Raw genomic sequence first — 22377 nt, forward strand, 5'->3', positions numbered from 1 at the left:
TCATTGAATCCTCGCAACTCTTTGGGTAGGTATATTATTACCTACTTAACAGCTGAGGTTTTCAAGGCACAGAGAAGTTGGGTAACTTGCTCAAGATCACCCAGGCAGCAGGTTACAGTGTCAGCTTTGTTCAAGAGCACATGCGTTGGATCATCACATTACACTTACCACCTCCCTAGGACTTGGGTGGGGGCCAGAGAGTAGTTTTTAAAATATTTTTGATGTAGCATTATTAGGTTTGACAAGTTATTAGACTTGAGAAGAGTCAGTGTTTTAATTTTTTTGTGAATGATTTTCATTTAATGCCATTTACTTAAGTCATAGTTTTAGAAGTTACTTATATCCTTTATTTTTACTTAACTTTTCACATGTTTTTGTTTTGTCTCTGCAACAAGGTTTTAAGCTCTAAAGACAACCCTTTGAAACCTTGTGGTGCCTAGAACAGTGCCACTCATATAGCAAGTGCTTTAGGGATGACTTAGTGATACGAGTTTCTAAGGGCAAAAAAATGGCCACAGAAAATTCAAGTTTTCCTCCCTCCCTCTCATCCTGTCTGAAATTAGTTTTTCTTAATTTATTAACATTTTTTCTAAGATTTTAAGAACAGTTTTGGGTTTACAACAAAATTGAGAAGGTACAGAGATTTCCCCAATATTCCCTGTTCACACACATGCATAGTCTCCCCCATGATCAAAGTATATCATATCGCTCACCAGAATGGTATATTTTTTTACTAAGGATAAACCTGCATTAACATGTCATAATCATCCAAAGTCCATAGTTTATGTGAGGGTTCATTCCAGGTGTTAAACATTCTATGGGTTGTGTATAATAACTTATAGCCATCATTGTAATGTTAAAGTATTCTCACTGCCCTAAAAATCCTCTGTGCTCTGTCAGTTCACTACTGGTTCATCCTCCCTCAGGAACCACTAATCGTTTTATGGTCTTCATAGTTTTGCCTTTTCAAGAATGTCACATAGTTGGAATCATGTATTTAACCTTTTCAGATTGGCTTCTTTCACTTAGTAATATGCATTTGGGTTTTTAAAGCATCTTTTCATAGTTTAATAGCTCATTTTTTAATGCTGAATAGTATTTTATTATTCATGCTTTGTTTATTCTTTCATTTGTTGAAGGACATCTGTGTTGATTCTAAGTTTTGGGCATTGTGAATAAAGCTGCTATAAACATCTTTGTGCAGCTTTTAGTATAGACATAAGTTTTCAAGTCTTTTAAGTAAATACTAAGGAGCATGATTGCAGGCTCATATGGTAAGAGTATGTTTAGTTTTGTAAGAGACCATCAAACTAACTTTAATAGTGGCTGAATTAATTTGCATCCCCATCAGCAATGCATGAGAGACAGTTCCTGTTGCTTCAAATAGTCACCCAAATGTTGACTATTCTAAATGGTGTGTCGTGATGTCTCGTTGTTTTAATTTACATTTTCCTGATGACATATGATATGTAATGTCTTTCATATGCTTATTTGCCATCTGTATGTCTTTTGGTGAAGTGTCTGTTAAGGTCTTTGGTATTTATTTATTTATTTATTTAATCCTCACCTGAGGAAATGCTTATTGATTTTGGAGAAAGGGGAAAGGAAGGAGAGAGAAAGGGAGAGAACCATCAATATGAGAAACATCAACTGGTTGTCTCTGCTAGGTTCAGCACCAACCAGAGCTGAACTCGCAACCTGGGCATGTGCCCTGACTGGAAATTGAACCTGCAACCTTTCAGTTTATGAGATGATGTTCCAACCAACTGAGCCACACCAGCCAGGACAACTTGGTCCATTTTTAAATCAAGTTGTTCGTTTTCTTATTATTGAGTTTTAAGAAACTCAACTTTGTATATTTCAGGTAACAGTTTCTTTTCAGAGGTGTCCTTGGTAACTGTTTTTCTCCCAGTCTGTGGCTTGTCTCTCCATTCTCTTAGTGATGTCTCATGCAGAGCTGAAGATTTAATCTTAATGAAATCTATCTTTTCAATTATTTTTTTAATGGATTGTATCTTTGTTATTATTTCTAAAAATTCATCATCAGACCCAAAGTCATTCAGGTTTTCTTCTGTGTTAACGTCTAGGAGTTTTATATTTTACATTTATGTCTGTGACCCATTTTGAGTTAATTTTTGTGAAGGGTATAAGATTTTGTGTGTGTATGCACATACACATATATATGTATATATGTGTGCATATATATGTATATAGATAAGTATCTGTAGTATATATTCTTATGTAGATATGTATGTATACATATGAATATATGTATATATATATGCACACACACACACACACACACATACACACGAAGGTCCAGTTGTTTTAGCACCATTTGTTGAAGAGACTATGTTTGCTCCATTATATTGCCTTTGTTCCTTTGTCCAAGATCACTTGACTATATTTTGGGGGGTTTATTTTTGGGCTTTCAGTTCTGCTCCATTATTTATTGTCTATTCTTTTACCAATAGTACACTGTCTTGATTACTGTAATTTTATAGTAAGCCTTTTTTAAAATCATTTTTTATTTTTAATTATAGTTAATATACAATATTATGTTAGTTTCAGGTATATACCCCAATGATTAGACATTATATAACTTACTAAGTGATCAGCCTGATAAATCTCACACCCATCTGACACCATACATAGTTATCAGCATGTTATTGACTATATTCTCTATGTTGTACTTTATATCCCCATGCATAACCTGTAACTACCAATTTATATTCCCTTCACCATACTCACCCATTCCCCCGATCCTCCTCCCATATTTGACGGCTCCCAGAGTCATCAAAATGTTCTCTGTATCTATGAATCTGTTTCTGTTTTGCTTGTTTATTTATTTGGGGTTTTTTTTAGATTTAATTGTTGATGGATATGAATACATACAAATACGTTGCCATTTTACTGTTCATATTTGTGATTTTTTTTTCTCAAAGAAGACTATTTAACTGGTTTGATGGTGATGAACTCTGTTAGCTTTTGTCTGGGAATATCTTTATATGTCATTTGATTCTAAATGATAGCTTTGCTGGGTAGAGTAATATTGATTGGAGGTCCTTGCTTTCCATCACTTTGAATATTCCTTGCCAGTCCCTTCTGGCTTGCAAAGTTTCTGTTGAAAAATCTTCAGACAGTCTTATAGGAGCTCCCTTGCAGGTAACTAACTGCTTCTCTCTAGCTGCTTTTATGATTCTGTTTTTGTCTTTAAACTTTTGTATTTTAATCATAATGTTTCTTATTATGGGCCTCTTCGGGTTCACTACGTTTGGGATTCCATGTGCTCCCTGAACTTCTATGTCTCTTTCCTCTACCAGGTTAGGGAAGTTTTCTGTCATTGATTTTTTAAACAGGTTTTCAATTTCTTACTCTCTCCATTTTTCTTCTGTCACCCCCATGATGCAAATGTTGGTATGACTGAAGTTGTCTCAGAGGCTCCTTACACTATCTTCATTTTTCTTTATTCTTTTTTCTTTTTGTTGTTCTGATGGAATGTTTTTGCTTCCTTATATTCCAAATTGGTGTTTTGATTCTTGGCTTTATTTATTCTACTGTTAATTCTCTACAAATTATTTTTCATTTCAGTTAGTGTATCCTTCATTTCTGACTTGTTCTTTTTTATGGTTTCCATGTCTCCTCATTTTGGCAGCCTCCCTGTGTTTGTTTCTATGTATAGTGGCCTATGTCTATGTATAGTGCTTCTAAGTCTCCCAGACTTGGTAAAGTGGTCTAATATATTAGGTATCCTGTACAGCCTACGGCACAGCCTCTTTGTTCACACAAGCTGGGCACTCCAGGTGCACCCCCCCTGTGTGAACTGTGTACACCCTCCTGTTGTAGTTGAATCTTGACTGCTGTTGGTACCTCACTGGGATGGATTTACCCCCAGGCCAATCAGCTATAAGGACTGACCATGACTACCAATCCCTGTGGAAGACTAGCTATATAGGGGCCTATCCCACAGAGCAGGACTTACTTCAGTGTGGCTCTGGTGCCCAGTGAGTCTGCCCCTTAAGTGTCTCTTGGGAGGTGGTTGGGTGGTGCTTCAACATGATTTGAAGCTGTCCACTGAGTGCAGTGGCTCTGGGGCCTCCCAGAAGGTATAGGCCAATGTTAGCCACTGCCTGAGTTCTGCTCAGGGCCACCTGGAATGAGCTACAAAGTGATCTACAGATGGTTGGCTACTACTTGTTCTGGGCTTGGAGGTACCCAGGAAAGGCCAAGCTGCAAACAAAAGCCAACTGCCACTAATGTCAGGCCTGGGGCTACTTAGCAAGAAGTACAAGACATGTTGAGACCAGATGCTGCTTGTTCAAGACATTTTAGGAAAGCCTGAAGCATGAGCCACTACAAGCCATTCTTATGGAAAAGCCATTGGAAACAGCTTTGGTGAGTAGCAAGTTGGTTGGGGTGGGGCATCAGAGAATCACCAGGGCTGGACAGACAGTGATAATCAGCTTGATGGAGACTCAAATACACTGCCTGCCTGCCAGGTCTGCTGGGAACAGGCTCAGAAAAGGAATAATGGTCCCTGCCATCACTTATGTCTGTGAGAAAGCTGCCTCTTCAGCTCTTGCTTTAATCCCAGACAGTTCAGTTCCTTGCAGTATGTCCCTGGTGCCTTTCATGCTGCTACCCCAGTGCTGGCACTCAGAGGCAGTGAGTCTGAGTAAGTTCATGTTCAGGTCCTTCAAGGGGAACTGCCTGGGACTCTAGAAACCCTCCATCTCACTTAGCCTCAATCCCTGCTGGTTTTCACAGCCAGAAGTTATGGGGACTTGACTTGCTGGCACTGGAACCCTGGGCTGGGGTACTTGGTATGAGGCTGAGACCCCTCACTCTTCAGGGATATCCCTCCTGAGTTTTATCTCAGATGGGCATGGGACTAGCCAGTTCTATATCTGCAACCCTCATACTTGTTTCAGTGTAGTTTTTTCTTTATATCCTTAGTTGTAGGACTTTCATTCAGCTAGATTTCAGGCAGTTTTGAATGATGGCTGTTCTGTAGTTTAGTTGCAATTTTGTTGTGGTTGTAGGGGGATGCTAGTACCTCACTTAACTATGCCACCATTTTGATCAGAAGCCTCTGTAATGAGTCTTGAAGTCAGGTAACATCAGTCCTCCAATTCTGTTCTTCTCCTTAAATATTCTATTGGCTATCCTGGATCTTTTGTCTCTCCATATAAAGTTTATAATCAGCTGGTCAATATTCATAGAATACCTTGTTAAGATTTTGACTGAGATCTGGGATATTTTAAATAAAATCTGTAGGTGTATCTTTTATTTCATTTTTCGATGTTTTATTGAGGTATAATTGACATATAACTGGGGGTATTTTTAACACTTGCTGTCATCTCCTGGGTAGGGGGTGCTTTGGGATAAGCAGAAATTTTAAAGAACTCCTCTGGCCTTTTCCTCTCTACTTTTTTCTTCTCTTTCTGCTCCTCCTTCACTTCCTCCTCCTTCTTTTCTTCTTTTTCTTTGCTTTATTCCTTGTCTTCTTCCTCTTCTTATTTGTCATCTCTTTTTTCCTCCCTCTCTTCCTCCTCCTCTTATTCTTTCTCTCAAGCTTTGTCTAGGACCAAGTAGAGGGTAGGATCAACAGAACAATAAAAATAGTTCATGCCTGCCAGGTTTGAAATTTTAGTTGCTTTGTTGGGGATGGGATCTGGAGGCAATTACAATAGAGTGAAAAAAATGATCTAGGAGTCGGAACACAGGCTAGAATTTTGGCTTTCGGCTTTGCTGCTACATATCTGGATGAGTTGTAAAAGTCAGTTGGTCAACATGGAACTTGATCTTTACATCTGTAGGAAACAATAATAGCTAATATTTGTTGAGCATCTCTTTAAATCTAGCCACTGTTCTAAGAAGTTTACATAAAAAAAGATAAACAAATCAGGTTTTTTCAAAGTTTACATTTATGCAAGGAAACCCTTTCATAAAATTAAGTCTCACATGTCACCCATTACATAGAGCAAATAAAAGGGGAATACCTATTTTACTTACAAGTTGAAATGTGTAATATTTTCTCATGAGACAATTAAAGAGATCACAGTTTGTGATCTCCATTGCATCACACTCTGATCTATAACACATATAAGTTATGTTCATTTTCTTAGTTTTTAAAGTAACTTAAAGAATTTAGTTAAACATTTGTGGATCCCCTAAAGCTCTTCTGTGGGATCCTTGGTTTCCACAGAGCACAGTTAAAAACTGGATAAGTTTATATCTCAGGTTTCTTCTGAACCTCATATTCTCTCTGTATCTGAGCTTAGCTCAGAGGGCAGAAACTGCCTCCAAGAATGCACACGAACCAGTCACTGTTCTCCCTCACATAGGAAGATGCCTCCTTTTCTATTTTACAGCAGACCAAAGCCTAATACCACCGCCCCCCCCGAGCCCCAAACAATCACTATAACTAATCCTAATTTAGTCTCTCCTTCAACAAGTTTTAGTAACCAAAGCTATGTCTGTGACAGTCATAGCTACTTTGGATTTTGACTGGACTCCCAGTATGTAAATTTGGATATTTCCAGAAGCATTAAGTCAAGCTCAGTAAACTTTTGGATGCCAGCAGACCTGAAGACCAGGACATAGAAAGTCTAAAATAATACAACATAGTGAACTTCAACAATGCTGTTTGGATGGAGAAAAAAGGGTTCCCATCTTAGTACTTACCTGTGTGACCCTAGCCAGTCACTTTATAGTTAGGGACATAGTTTCTTTTTTTTTTTAATTTTATTTATTTATTTTTAGAGAGGGAAGGGAGGGAGAGAGAGAGAGAAACATCAATGTGCGGTTGCTGGGGGTTATGGCCTGCAACCCAGGAATGTACCCTGCCTGGGAATCGAACCTGGGACACTTTGGTTCCCAGCCCGCACTCAATCCACTGAGCTACGCCAGCCAGGGCGGGACATAGTTTCTTGATCCACAGATGAATTTTATGTCCTTGCTAACCGAAGCCTTCTTTATTCTCTAGTTAGTTAGCATGCCTCTGTGATCAGCTGTACTGCTTGTATGTCCACTGCTTCTCAGTTATCATTAAGGCTGACTTCATAGACATCTTGAAATTTTTCATAATTTTATCTTTGAATTTGTGTTTTGTTAGTGAAGTCTGAGGGGATGATGGAGGGTGCACATAAGCAGAAGAGATACATGTATGTCCACCACTGTTCTTTGCCACTCCATTTGCATAGCATTCAAGATGCCCACTGGCACAGAATTCTATGGAACCTGCAATGCATGAGAGTTCAGCAGCACCCAATGCAAATACAAAGTCAGTGTGTCTATGGCTGAGTAAGCAGAGGTGCTAACAGCTCTCAGAGGCTAAGCTTTCTATTTAAATCAGAACATGCCTCAGTCACAGAAGGCAATGGTACTCCAGTCAAGAATGTTAACATATTCTTTGTTATTCATGTTGTTTCTCTATATTAGCTAACCACTTATGCTGAAATGAATACCACAGAAGGAAAGGGAAAGATAGGACAACTCATAGTTCTTTTTCCTTTCAGTCCTTCTTTGCTCATCAATAAACTGAAGGCAGAGAGTTTTGGTAGAATGTGTGAGTATGTAGAAGTGAAATAAAAACAGTTAAACTAATTTTGTACAGCTTTTCCACTCTTCTTGCAAGAAGAAAATACATATGTATGCACAATCTATGAAATAAAAATTTTATATTTTTTGTGACTCCACATATTCATTTATTCCACAACTGACATTGCATCAATAGCGATGAATGGTAAAAGTAATAATAAAATTTTAATTTTTCTTCTCTAGAACATTAAATAGCAAATAAAAACAGCATGACATTAAATAAGTATAAATCTAACAAAATGTGTGTAGTATCTATATGAGAAAAACTATAAAACTCTAATTAAAAAATTAAAGTAGGTCTAAATAAATTTAAAAATATTTCATGTTTATGGATTAAACATCTCAATGTTGTTAAGATGTCAGTTTTCCCCAATTTGATCTATAGATTCAATGTAATCTCAATCAAAATCCCAGCAAGTTATTTTGTGGTAATTGACAAAGTGAAAAGACCAAGAATATACAAGAAAATACTGAAGAAGAACAAAGTCAGAGGACTGGCACTATACAACTTCAAGAGTTACTGTAAAGCTACATTATCAAGACAGTGTGGTATCAGTGAAAGAACAAAGAGAAAAATGGCATAGACTAGAGAGCCCAGAAATAGACCCACATAAATATAGTCAAGCTATCTCTGACAAAGCAAAACTAATTCACTGCAGAAAGGATAGTCTATTCAATAAATGGTGCTGGGAAAACTGAATGTACACATGCAAAAAGAAAAAGAATGTTTTAAACTCTGACCTTATACCTTTCACAATAATGAACTTAAAATGATAGCCCTAAATGCTGTGGACAGAAAAAGGGGTTCTATGGAGCATAATCTCACAGAGTGATCTGATCATAAATTCCTAACTGGACAGATCATGGTGGGTCGTCATGCCCCAGGCATATAAGTGTTTAGTAGAAGGTTTATCTTTGCCTTAAGCAAGTCCTATCCATTGTTTCTGTGCATCTAGCTTAACATTCCTTTGAAATAAGTGGTAACCACCCCCAAGAGCACACATAATCTTAACTAACCTGTAATCCAATCCTGCCATGCTTCTTTTACCTCCATGTAATCTTTCTGACTCCCCTCCTTAATTTCACATGCATAAAATAAGGTGCAAAACTGTTTTTCTTGCAAGATTTGAGAACTTGCTCCTCAGTATATTTCATCAATTGGACTCCAACTTTTATGAAAATTCTCTTTAGGTCTGGACATTGACAATGTACAACACAAAATCCCAAAACTTCTAAAATATAATATAGTAGAAAACTTAAGTGTATGAACCACCTCCCCTGGTTTCTCCTTTACTGTCACACTTCCACCACAATTCACCTCACTTCTGATACCACATGTATGGGTTTCTCACACATTAAGCAATTCTCTGACACCATCTGGGTGTCAGAGAACTTAATTCAATTTTGACACTACCTACATGGAGATAGCATCAGACCTCCAGGTTAAGGGCTTAGTCTCACAAGACTGCCCTCTCTTGAACTTCAGATGCCAATGTAAAGTCCCAGGTTGCTACCTGTTCTTCTGACAGATCAGCCATAATTGAGGTTCCCACAACCCACACCTTCAGTTCAACAGTTTGCTAGAATGGCTCACAGAACTCAGAGAAACTTTTTTTATTACCTTTACTGGTTTATTATTAATGGATATAATGAAGTATACAAATGAACATGTCAAGGGAAGAGATGTGTAGGACAAGGTTTGGGGAAGGGTCTTGAGCACAGCAGCTTCTGACCCGTGGATTGGGTGCAGTATTCTCCCAGCACAGGGATGTGCTCATCAACCCAGATACTTTCTGAACCCCATACTTCTGAGATTTTTTAGACTTCATCACATAGGCATGATGAATCATTAACTCAATATCTAGGCCCTCTTCCCTTACTAAAGGATGGAAGATGGGATTGAAAGTCCCTTCTACTTATGGCTGGGACTTTCTGGTGACCAGCTCCCATCCTGAACCTACCCAAGAGACAATGAACAGCTGCCTCACTAGAACAAAAGATACTCCTATCACCCAGAAAATTTCAAGAGATTTAGGAGCTTGTATCAAAAACTGGGTCATTTACAGTCAAGATGGTGGCATAGGCAGACAGGGCTCACATCATCACACAACCACAACAAAATTACAACCAAAGTATAGAACAACCATCATTCAGAACAGTCAGAAATCAAGTTGAATGGAAGTCTAAGAACTACAAAATTGAGTTGAATGGAAGTCTGACAACTACGGAATTAAATAAATTATATCCCTCCAGAATGGTAGGAGGGGTGCAGATGTAGAATGGGCTGGTCCCTCACCTACACGTGGTGGATAAAAATTATGGGAGGCACCTTGGAGATCTCCAGAGGCTCTACCTCACCCAACTTACAACACCACCCAAGCTGCGTTTCCATATGAATGCCTAGTCTTGGCTCCTAACTCCTATCAAACAAGCAACAGCTAGCTTTAGTGATCCCCAGCAGCAGCCATATTAGAGTCACAGCTTGGCTTCACCTGGGAATGTCCAAACCCAGGAATCTCAGCTGGGCTTGGAGTTAGCAGCCATCTCAGATGGCTTTACAGCTCATGCAGGGTGCCCTGGGCAAAATGCAGGTGGGGGCTGACCTTGGCCTGCACTATCCAGGAAATCCAAGGGCCAAAACACCCAGTAGACAGCTACAGACCACAACCAAGTGCCACCACCCTGCCCCTGCACAGCTCCTCCAAGGAGGGCAGAGGTTGGTGGTAAGTGGTCACAGCTAGTCCTTGCAGTTGACTGGCCTGAGTAAATCCCTCCCATTGATCTACCAACAGTAACAAAAGCTCAACTGCAAGAGGAAGGTGTACTCAGCCCACACAAAGAGTGTACCTCAAAGTACCCAGCAGGGTGAAAAGGGAGACTGTGCCGCTGGACCCTATTGGACACCTACTACAGTAGACCACACTATTAAGACACAGAGTCAAAGCAGCTCTAATACATAGAGATAAACACAGGGAGGCTGTGAAGAGACAAAGAAACATAGCCCAAATGAAAGAACGGATCATAACTCCAGAAAAAAGAACTAAACAAAATAGAGATAAGCAACCTATCAGATGCAGAGTTCAAAACAATTCTTATAAGGGTGCTCAAGGAACTTAGTGAGGACCTTAGAAGCATAAAAAAGACCCAGTCAGAAATGAAGAATACATTAATTGAAATGAAGAACAACTTACAGGGAAACAACAATAGAGTGAATGAAACTGAGAATCAAATCAATGATTTGGAACCTAAGTAAGCAAAAAACAACTGTGGAGGTATATGGTACTTGTGCTTTGTGCTTGATTTTTCTGTAAACCTGAGACTGCCCTAAAAAATAAAGTCTGTTAATAAAAACCAACAAAAACAACATGACAAGATGAGAGAAAGAGAGGACATGAAATAAAAGTTTTATATTTTAATATTTTTACCAGAATATTTTCCTGCCTTTTGAACAAAGGGCTCCATGTTTTCATTTTGCCTGAAAATTGTGTACCTGGCCCCATTTGTCACTTTGTATGAGTAACAATAGCTAATGTTTATTAAGCACATACTATATAAAGGCACTATGCTGAGTATTTTTCATATATTATTTAATTTAATTTTCACAACAACCCTATATGATAGGTAATATTTTCATGCCCACTTACAGATAAAGAAGTCAGGCTTTAAAAAAAAATTGAGTGCCTTGATCAAACTCAGTTGATAGAAAAAAGATTTGAACCAAGCTGTTTGATTTCAAAGTGAGTCCCAGCTGCGAACCACCAGCTAAAACCATGGCCATCTGAGATTTCAAGCTTTCTGTGGTACTTTGTTAGCTATGCTACTGACTGCCAAATACAAACTCCACCGATTGACCTCACTGATTGCAACGCTCTGGCATCTGTCAAAAGGACAATCTTGCATTTTTAATTATCTTGGGTATAACATGGAATATTTCCAACCAGCAGATATTTTTGTACAAAGTGACTCAAAATCTTTAGAGAATGCAAGCCACATGAATGCACAAGAGTTTTATGAACATTATGGACAGTCCTTCTTTAGAGATCTATACATCATGAAAGAATTAACTTCCTCTAAGAAAACATGATAATTACATATAAAACATATATAATATATATGCTCTTATAAAGCAGACCCCTATAATCTTGATTTTGAACCGAGAAGGCACACACTAGATTTGAACATCTACAACAAGAAATTGAAATTAATCCTCTCAGCTTCTTTGGATAAGTTCTTTTCTACACTTACTGCCTTTTTAATTTTTATTTATTTATTTATTTTACTTGCTCAGCAAATAACTATGGGCTTGGGCAAAGGAGACCTTTTCATCTTGTGGGTTTGAGGTGTAGTTGTCTGTAATGCAAAGTTCAGGGCTCTCTGCCAACCCCATGGGCCTGAGCTCTGCCGCACAGATGTATGCCTCAACCTACCAGATCACCTCAGCCATGGAGAAACCAGTCCCTCTTATAGTAACCACTGATCTTAGAAGAACTCTGATATGAATGAGTCTGATATAAAGCTGAAGTGAGCCCTGTACTTCTGACAGAAAACCACATCTGAGCAGTCAAGTCTGAAGTGAGAGCCTTCAGAGGTTTGAAGTTGATATTTTTTATCCTGCTGTGATAGAGTGAACTAGCCCATACATCTTCTCTTCTTTGGTGCATGATGGAAGCATGGGGGATATGTTATGATAAAAATTCCAATTATGCCTTCCACCATCTGTTAATAGCATGTGCTTGTGGACACGTTGCCAGGAAATATTGAGAACAAAGGAATGAGAGGCTCTCATTTCAGAGAAATGGATCGGGGCTCCCACTGTGGCTCACCGGTTTGGTTACAGATGTGTCCATGTCCTCAGGAGCCAGCCCCCATAGCGCAGAAGGCTGAGGCCTTGGGGGAGCTAGACTGATCAAGGTCTGTTTGGAAAATGGACTCAGTGGAAGGCAACATTTGTGCTTTTCTTACAATGTCTCAAAAATACATTTAAAAAGACAGAAAGAAACAACTAGCTCACATTTCATACATTTATAGAGATTTTCTCACTGATAAAGTCATTTAAAAACCATAGAGCTTTTTGAGGCAAAGGCATGCACATGGCATGTCTTAAATCAAGTTTTATAAAAAGATATAATTTACTATTATCAATATGTGGCTTGAACCATTGTATCTTACTACATCAAGAAAATTATCTTTCTTCAAGGTGATTTAGAGTGACTATAATAGACATAAAACAATCTGGAAGAGAAAGCAACAACTTTGCTTAGGTCATTAGAATCCACTATGAAGCAATACACTGAACTATTAGTTTCTACTTCTATCTAACTAAACTAGTATCAGAGTTAAAAACTAGTGAAAATTTTACTATTTTTGAGATCAATTTTACAATGTGATCCTAGAAAAGATCTGGACTCTTAAGAAAGGTATCTGAAGTACTACATGACAGAAATTACAGAGCTCCAGGAAACCAACAGCATGTATTAGAAAATCGCTGATTTCCTCATTACACATGTAATGAGGAATCTTGTCATGCAGACTACATTCAGAAATTCCTTGGTAGACATTAGAAATGTAACTATGAAAGCAAGAGTTCTTCATCTATGTATAAAAGAGAAGAAAACTGGAATCTAATTTTTGTCTCCAAACATCATTTTGACACTACCTTTGAGTTTTTCAATTAGCAAAAAGTTTTCTTCTAGCACCACATTTAAATAAAGCCTCTTTCCACCTGCCTTGCCAAAATTCACTTCCTTCGCCCTTCAGCAAACACTCCTTTTCTGCAGACTCCTGGCACTACCTTTCTTTCCTCTGTCAGGTGAGCTGCTTGCTGCCCAACAACTTCCCTGAAGGCTGAACAGAATATCTTAATTAGAATAAATTTTTTCTTTTCTTTTTAAATTTTTAAAAATGTATTTGTAATTATAGTTGACATACAATCATTGACATTTCGTGGCATAAATATTCTTCCTACGGCTGATTCCAGGTTACCAAAGGTTTAACAATTGCCTTGCAAAAATTCCTGATAATTTAACAATAGCTCTTGTAAGCTGGTATGAGCCAGTTCCAGCCTGCCACTGACTGAGTATCATATTTCTGCCATCAGGAAGCCAACACTTAAGTAGGGTGTCAAAGAGGCCCTTGATAAGCAAGGAAATGTCCTTTGAACTCTTGGCTGCGTCAGTCTTCTCTTTACTGTATTTCATCTAGATGATAGTCTAGATGACCCGTCTCTACGTCTCTATGGGATTTTATGGACCTCAGAAAAAGACTGGCAAACAGCTTGGAATATCCTTTAATACCTGTCTTCACGTTCCTTACCCTGGTCCCTCAAAATCACTTTCCCTAGGCTTCTGCTTCCTGCTTTTCAATGCTTTTCTATCCTAATGGTTTCCAGCTGTGTAACTTCCATTCAGGTGTGGCTACACATGTTTGGAACATGGAAAAAGACAGTAAATCTGAATTTACTTTTTAAAAAAGCTAACATGCATCTAATTTTGTGGGTAGATGGAATGAACTTTCAAGTCATGTTTTCACTGACTGCTGACTTGTTCCTTAAAAAAAAAAAAGTCTAAAAACTGAGATTAAAATTAAATGCAGAGCTTTTTCTGAAAGTTAAATGATCTAGAATGGGATTTTATGGACCACAAGCTTTAGAATAAATGTGCCAAATTTGAATTTGAATGTTTCATACATCATCATATTACTGTAACTCTTGATCTTCTTAGCTAAGTAGACAGCTAAGTATAGATTTCAGATTCCATTTGAATTTATCTCTTGTTTCCCCAGAAAGCTTAGTGCAATGTTTATGTGTGATGACAATTCTCGACAAATATTTGTTGAATGAATAAAGACTGACGTGGGCATAAAATGTATAACAGTATAGATAAGGTTGAACATTATGAGGTTAGTTGTGCCATAAATAAAGCTTAGGAAGTGAAAGGACCTGAGTTAAAACTCCAGTTCTCTATTTACCAGCTATGTGACCTCGAATAAGTCATTTCATCTTCCTGTGCCTCTGTTTCTTCATCTAAATGTTTAGATAGTCTCTATTTTCATAGGGTAAGATTGTGAGGTATTTTAGTTATCTATTGCTATATAATAAACTACCCCAAACTTAGTACATTAAAACTGCCATTGACTTTGCCTTTGATATTTTGGGTCAGGAGTCTCAGGAGGGCTCAGCTGGGCAATTCACTTCTCTTCCACGTGGCACAAGTTGAGTTGGCTGGGGCTGGTGTTTCCTGGTCTTTCTCTCTCATCCTCTGGTGGTGGTTGGTGGGGAGGGAATTTTCCCTATTACAAGCCAGGTAGTGAACATTTTAGGCTTTGAGAGCCCAATGATTCCTGTCACAACTATTCAACCCTGCCATTAGTGTGAAAGCAGCCATGGATGATATAAACAAATGAGTGTGGCCGTGTTTCAATAAACTTTATTTATGACGCTGAAATATAAGCTTCATACACTTTTCACATATTAGAAACTATTATTATTTTGGTTTCCCTGTCTAGGCAGCCAATCAATGTTTCTTTCTCTCTCCATTCCTCTCTATCTAAAAACAATGAGAAAAAATGTCTTCAGGTGAGGATAAAAAAAATTAACTGACATACTTAAGAGAAAATGTTTAAAAACTGATTAGAAATATTGTTGTTATTATTATTTCTATTTACTTCATATCATGTTTTGGAAATAATTTATTGTTTCCAGTTATATAGGCTTTTCTGGGCAAAATCTAGACTCTGAAAACACAGTAAGGTGTCAAGTTACCATGCTAAGAACTCCAGGGTCTAATAACTTTAAAAATCATTAACTGAGCCCTGCTCAGTGTGGCTCAGTTGGTTAGAGTGTCCACCCTGTAACTGAAGGGTCATGAGCTTGATTCCCAGTTAGGGCACATACCTAGGTTGTGGGCCAGATCCCTGGTCTGGGTGTCTATGGTCCCCAGTCTGGATGCATAGAGGAGGCCGCCAATTGATGTTTCTCTCTCTCTCCTTCTCTCTGTTCCTCTCTCTCTAAAAACAATGAAAAAAAAGTCCTTAGGTGAGGATAATTTTTTAAAAAAGAATCATTAACTGCCATACTTGAGAGAAAATATTTAAAAACTGATTACAATTACATTATAAAACTATGATAAATATAGATATATATCCATTAATGTACACATGACAATCCCATTTTGAGATTTTCTGTATGCTTCACATCTTTAATAACTAATGAACATGTTTTAGATGCATTTTGAAGAAATAAAGTGCTAGGCAAAGGTGAAATACTGATATTGATCATTCAGTAGATACAGTAGGAGAAGAGAAACAATAATAAAGGGAATGGAAGCAGAATTGAATTGTAAAGAGGGTGCAAACTGAAGCCTTTTGGGATTTATTAATTGGTATGGTTTTCAGTTGGTGAGTTTCTAAAATAAGGCAACAACTGGATCAAGGGATCAGGATATAAACGAAAGTTCTAAACAACTGCAAATAAACTAGATTCCTGAGTAATAAATCTTGAACTTTGCTGTTTGATCACCCTTATCAGGCAGAAGCCTTAGAAAATAGAAGAGCTCTCCACCCTGCCCAGAAGGTCAAGGACACACTTGGCATCACCAGCTCCACATTCCTAAGGGGAGGACCCTCTACTGAGAATGCAAACAATGGCTTCTTGGTCTGGGTAAAACCCCTGCTTGAGGGGCTGCCTTTCAGCTAGACCAGAGCAAGGAGTATGTATGTGGCAGTTTAAGAATTATACACTTTCATTAACCAGAATCTTTGTTGATGTGAGCAAATGGCCCCAAAATATTGTTAAGGGAGGAAAACAAGTGCAGTTTTATATAATGTGATACAATTTTCATCAAGCAACATGAGATGAGCATACATAAAAAATATCTCAAGGCCTCTCCAGTCATAGCAGAAGCTGTGTCTGTGGCAGGGTTTAGGGTGACATATACCTGCTTCCTTTGAGTTTTCCTTTGTTTTCCAAGTTTTCTGTTGTGTGTGCTGCTTCTAAGATTTAAAAAAAAGTTAATTTTAAACAACTAGAATAGAAAGAGGTAAACCAACAATAAGATGATATAGAGAATAAACAAGAGAATCTGACAGTGTTTGCTAAACAAATCAGTGCTCTGTTTCAATATATATCTAAACTCAGCCACAATATGCTATGTTAAAGACTTAAATTTTTACATAAGGATCAATAAGGAGATATTATAAATATTGCATAGCTATTGGATATTGATATGCTTAAGTAAATAATCAAAATATTTAAAAAAGCATATGACATAGCAGTTTCCAATATAGACTTATAGCAAACTTGTGCCCTGTGGCTTAAATCACTAAAGGATCTTAAAAAAAATACTGTCATGTTGGAGACGGTGACACCATCATGCCTGAATGACCAGCCTATTCAGAGGCTGTTGTGGAGTGAGGTCAGGGGTGGGCCAGGAAGTCAATTAGACCAACCAATATATGTGTTATCCTTTCAGGGAAAAATAAAAAAGCCATTGTAAGATTGAATTTCTCAGCTTCCCTTAGGTTGTTTTGGCATTATGAAATCCCCAATGGCAAGGCAGTTTCTCCGTCCTTGATTCCTTTATCTCCAGGAGCTAGTGCACGGTGCTTGGTATTGCCCAGTAGTAAATATTTGTGTGGTGAAGAGGGCCAAGACTTGCTTACAGGTAACAAATGTGCTAAAAACAACCCTAAGGTCCATATTGTAGTACTACTTTTAATTAGAGTTGTGCCAACACGTGGCATATTTCATTACTATTAAACTGATATGATTATTGCTGTTGATAAGAAATACACATCATTTCCTTTCACTAGTTCTGCGCTTCCTTAGTCACTGTCTAGTCATCAGTCCTAGGCTGTAAAAGTCGGAAGGAAAATCAAACTGCTGAGTCATGCCACCAATTCCTTAAACACATTTTTGTTGTGGAGTATATTCATTTTTTCCTCTTCACTTTTGAGAACTCCAAATTTGTCCAAGCACTAACATGAGAAATTCTTTTGGTTTAGCCTTATGCTACCTGGTTCTGTGGGAAAAGAAATGGCATTGTGTCTGATCAGATCTATATGTCAATCCGGTGATACAAATTCGCAAACAGCATGATTTCAATCTCTTTGTATTTGATTTTGTTGGACTCTCCTGTATTGCCTTGCCCATATGGCTAGTTAACAAGGGCTGTTCCTAATGCCCTGCTCGATTGTCAAAGGCCCTTGATAAGTGATACACTTTTGTCCTTACAGAGTTTGTTGCCGTCAAGCTGTTTTGGAGCACTCTATAAACTTGACTTGTGAGTGCCAATTCCCCCTGGGTCCTCAAGAACAAGGGGCTGACCCTGTTGCTCCTATATTCAAAGCAAACCCAGGAAGTAAGAACCCTTGGCATGCCTGTATTCATTCACCTCATTCCAGATTAAGAAGCATCACTCTGGGTTCTTTCCAACTTCACTAAAATTTGTTATCAATTCATGTGTAGATTGACTCAACAAATATTTGTTAGGTGCTGACAATGCAGAGTTCTGTTCTAGGTTCTGTGAGGATGTAAGTTTGTAAAAGACACACCTCTAACCCTCAATAAATTTATGTTACATACTAGTTTGCAATCTAGTTAGTACACACAAATTCTCTTCCACATAAATAACACAAAAAGGAACACTTCCATCCCAAGTCAGTGAGTTACCTACCTTTTCCAAGAAATATTTGAACCTGTTAACTTCTGTGTGATTGAAAGAAAAAATAAAAGTACGTCTGCAGGTTGCCATACAGAAAACTTGAATTGTTAATCCCTGTGTACAAACTGAAGTTCCTCCTGTTCTTTGTTATCACACTAGGAGTCTGGGAACATGCGGCCAGTCTTCTTAAGAGGAAGCTTGACCTGTGTGGGCAGTGTAGCGTGCTTCTCTACGGTAAATTAGAAATTCATCAAAGTGAGGCAAGGAGTAACTTAACGCAACTGCTAGGGGACTAGCAGACAGAGCCCCTGTGTTTTTATCCACACTTAGATTTTTTTTTAACCAGGAGGATATTTCGGTCCTTGTTTGTTTGTCAATTTCTGAACCCTCCATCTATGATATTCCTGCCCTTCTGCTCAGACTGCTGTGTTATTAGTTCCCTGACATTTGGGGCAGCATTGTCTAATTTCCTTCAGAGATCATTATTGCCTGTTAAATGTTTACTCCAGAAACTCTTCCTAAGCATATGTCATGAAGGTGGGAGAAGTACATTTGCAGAGAACATCCTGGAAGAGAAGCTCTGTAAGCCAACCTCCCAACCCACCAACAAAAGGAGGATGTAAGTCCTCTAACAAATCCAAATAACAGTGGGTAATAATTATTTTTTCTTATCGTCTGTGTTTGTTTGTTTCTATTCTCTTAATTAGATTAGGCCACAACACCATGACAGATTGTAAAAGAGTCCCGGGACAGATAGGATCTGTGAAAAGGAGAGGGAAGATACTGAGTCCCCTACTGGAGGACTAAGAAATGAACAAAGATAGCACAAATAAAAGTGCATTATGTGTGGATATGCTGTCTTCTTAAAAGAAAAAAATCTTCAGAGGCAAGAAGAAATGGCATTGGTGGCAAAGAACAAACCACAGACCTGCATAAAGTAGAGTAGGCACTAAAAGTAGTAGTGAAAAGGAAGTAGAAATAAGTTAAAAAGTGCACAGTAGAAATCATTAGAAAAAGTTCTAATAAAGGAAATTAAAAAGGTATCAGATTGAACCAAAGGAAAAGCAGTGAAAAGAGACTTATGAAGAATGAGAAACAAGTCAGAACCAAGGAGAATCTAAAACTTTAAGACATGGAAACTTAGAAGAGAAGATAACATGAAGAAATTTTAAGGGAGAGAGTATAGCTTAATGGTATATAAAATGATATTAATTCCACTTGCTCCAAATTATAAATAAAAATACATATGTAATATTAGGAATAGAAAGTTTCGGAGAGTTACAATCTTACATGGCTGGATACTCGGTCAGCTGCTTTAACTGAAATTCCACAGAAAAATAATTCCTTCTGAACCCAGTCTTTGAGACAAGATTGTGGTGGTTTCTGCTGTTTACATCAGGAAAATTATACTGCATTTGGGAAAACCAAGGATTCTCAGCTTTGAGGGGTAGAATGAGGAAAAAACTCACCACAGCTGCCTAAGACGAATATAAGTCGCTTTCTCTGAGATTCATCACATGTTAATTCCACTATTAATTTAGGTATTCTCTCTCTCTCTGACAATCTCCACTATGAGACATCTACACAAGGACCTTGTGTCATTAGTACAACTAGGTTGCTATTAGTGGCCGTTGCTTGGATACGCTCTGTATTTCTCTGAAGGCTGTAGTCAGTGGGACAGGAAAAACCCTGGAAGAAAACTTGGAAGATGTGTATCTTAGGTTGGGACAATAGAAGAACACAGAAGGCAATAATCAACATTCATAGGACACTAAGGGAAATATTTCTCTAGACAAATGCCTTTCTTCTCACCTACTCATTTCAAGATCTAAGATGTTGAACATCTCTGGCTTTCCCGTTCTCTGTGCTCTCAGAAACTCAGAGCACTGCTGCAATTTTAGATTTACCCACAAAATAGAAGGCTGGAATGTATAATCATTGAATAAAACCAATCATGTCACACATGAAGAAGCTGTAGCCAGAGTTTGATTCATAGTCAATTTTTTAATGATGTTGCCAGAGATGTAGAAACTACATGCTAAATGATGGTCTCTGGGGGTAGGGGCATGGCCACAAAGTAGGTTTCAATGGTGTGTTTCACTATGGGAAAAATGCTTAAGACTTCAACCAACAGCAAGTGCTTAATAAAATTTGTTTGGTGAAATGAATAAATGATTTTTCTAACTTCTTTCAAAGCATCAGGGAGCTTCAGTCACTTCCTCATCTCCTGACTACCTCCCAGGTCACTATAATAAAGTCAGGTTAGGCAAAATTCTGAAACAAGTAATATTTTTACCTTGGCAGCCCCTTTATCTGTCACTTTCTTTTTCCATTTGATAAAATCATTCAATGAAAAGTATGAGGAACTTATGTGTTTCTCCTCATGAATCTTTTTAAAATAGACTTCACTTTCTAGAGCAGCTTTAAGTTCACGGCAATATTGAACAGAAGGTAGAGAGATTGCCCCTCCATGCCTGCCCTCTCGCAGACCACACAGCCTCCCCTGCTATCATTATCATCTCCCACCTGAGTGGTACATTTCATGTAACTGATGACACATTGACACATTGTTTAGCACATAAGTCCATAGTTTACACTGTGGCCCATTCTTGGTGTTATACATTCTGTGGATTTTGAAAAGTGTATAATGACATATGTATCTATATATGTACAGTATCATACAGAATAGTTTCATTGCCTCAAAATTCCTCGGTGCTCTGTCTCTCCTCCTTCCTCCTTCCCCCTTCCCTAATCCTTAAACAATCACCAATCTTTTCACTGTCTGCAAAATTTTGCCTTTTCCAGAATATCATGTAGTTAGAACTGACTTTTTAGCTTGACTTCATTCACTTTGCAATATGCAGTTAAGGTTTCTCCATGTCTAATCTTGGCTTGTTAATTCATTTCTTTTTAGCATTGAATATTCATTGTGTGGATGTACCACAGTTCATTGGCCCATGCACCTACTAAAAGACATCTTGGTTGCTTCCAAGTTTTGACAATCATAAATAAAGCTTCTATAGACATTTATGTCCAAATTTTTCTGTGGACATAAGTTTTTAGTTCACTTAGTTAAATACCAAGGGGTGTGATTGCTGGATTGTAGGGTAAAAGTATGTTTAATTTTGTAAGAAACTGCCAAACTGCCTTCCAAAGTGGCTGTATGGTTTTGCATCCCCACTACCAATGAAAGGGTGTCCCTGTTGCTCCATGTCCTCTCCAGCATCTGGTGCTGCCTGTGGTCCGGATTTTTCATTTCTAACAGGTAAGTAGTGTTGTTTTAGTTTACATTTCCTTGATGGCATATGATCTGTAACATCTTTTCTTGTGCTTATTTGTCATCTATAAATCTTCTTGGATGAGGTGTCTTTTGAGGTCTTTTGCCCATTTTTAATCAGGTTGTTTGTTTTCTTATTGTTGAGTTAGAAGAGGTTTTGTTTTGATTTTGGTTTTGTTTTTGTATATTTTGGATAACAGCCCTTTCTCAGATGTTTTTTTGCAAATGTTTCCTCCCAGTCTGTGGTTTGTCTTTTCATCTTCTTGACCCTCCTCTATCTTCAGACGGGAGCCAGAGGACAGACATTGAGTGTGTAATCCAAAGCAGGACTTCTCAACCTCAAAACTATTGGTATTTGGGGCTGAATAATTCTTTGTGGGAGTCTGTCCTGTGAGTTGTGGAATGCTCAGCAGCACCTCTGCCCTCTACACACTAGATGCCAGTAGCAACACCACTCCCAGTTGTGACAATGAAAAATAGCATCAGATATTGACGGATGGCCCTTGGTGGGGCTCAGAGCAGGAAATCCCCTCTGATTTAGAACCTGTAATCCAAAGAAATAAATCACTATTGATGAAATTTAAGTCGTCAATGAGGAAAGGGAGCTATAGGAATACTTTGACTCAAAGGCTTTTCCAATGCCCTTGAAACCATTCCTAGTAAGTTTCCACTGATCTGATCCTGTTAGGTATGGCAATCAAAATCCTGATTTGTCTAAGATATGTTTTCACCTGTAGTCCTGGTGAAACTATTAATTATATCCCTATTCTCTCTCAATGAGATTTTAGTTTAGATGATAAACTATAAATAAAGCTCACCCGGAATCTCCAGGAACTATAA

The 22377-nt window shown here is 38.1% G+C and overlaps 2 long non-coding RNA genes across 2 annotated transcripts in view; one reads left to right on the forward strand and one right to left on the reverse strand.

Moving 5' to 3' along the window:
- The window catches only part of LOC118498856, a 43133-nt gene extending 30582 nt beyond the window's left edge, over nucleotides 1–12551 (reverse strand). The window contains exon 1 of the long non-coding RNA XR_004901344.1: nucleotides 12426–12551. This is a non-coding gene — a long non-coding RNA (uncharacterized LOC118498856). The remainder of the gene's footprint in view (nucleotides 1–12425) is intronic.
- LOC118498857 lies at nucleotides 1141–21416 on the forward strand. Its single transcript, XR_004901345.1, has 3 exons — nucleotides 1141–1294; nucleotides 14480–14484; nucleotides 21393–21416. It is a non-coding gene; the product is annotated as an uncharacterized LOC118498857 (long non-coding RNA).
- Nucleotides 21417–22377: the final 961 nt, after the last annotated feature.

The sequence above is a fragment of the Phyllostomus discolor genome, chromosome 2 (assembly GCF_004126475.2).
Source record: "Phyllostomus discolor isolate MPI-MPIP mPhyDis1 chromosome 2, mPhyDis1.pri.v3, whole genome shotgun sequence".
Classification (NCBI taxonomy): Eukaryota; Metazoa; Chordata; class Mammalia; order Chiroptera; family Phyllostomidae; genus Phyllostomus; species Phyllostomus discolor.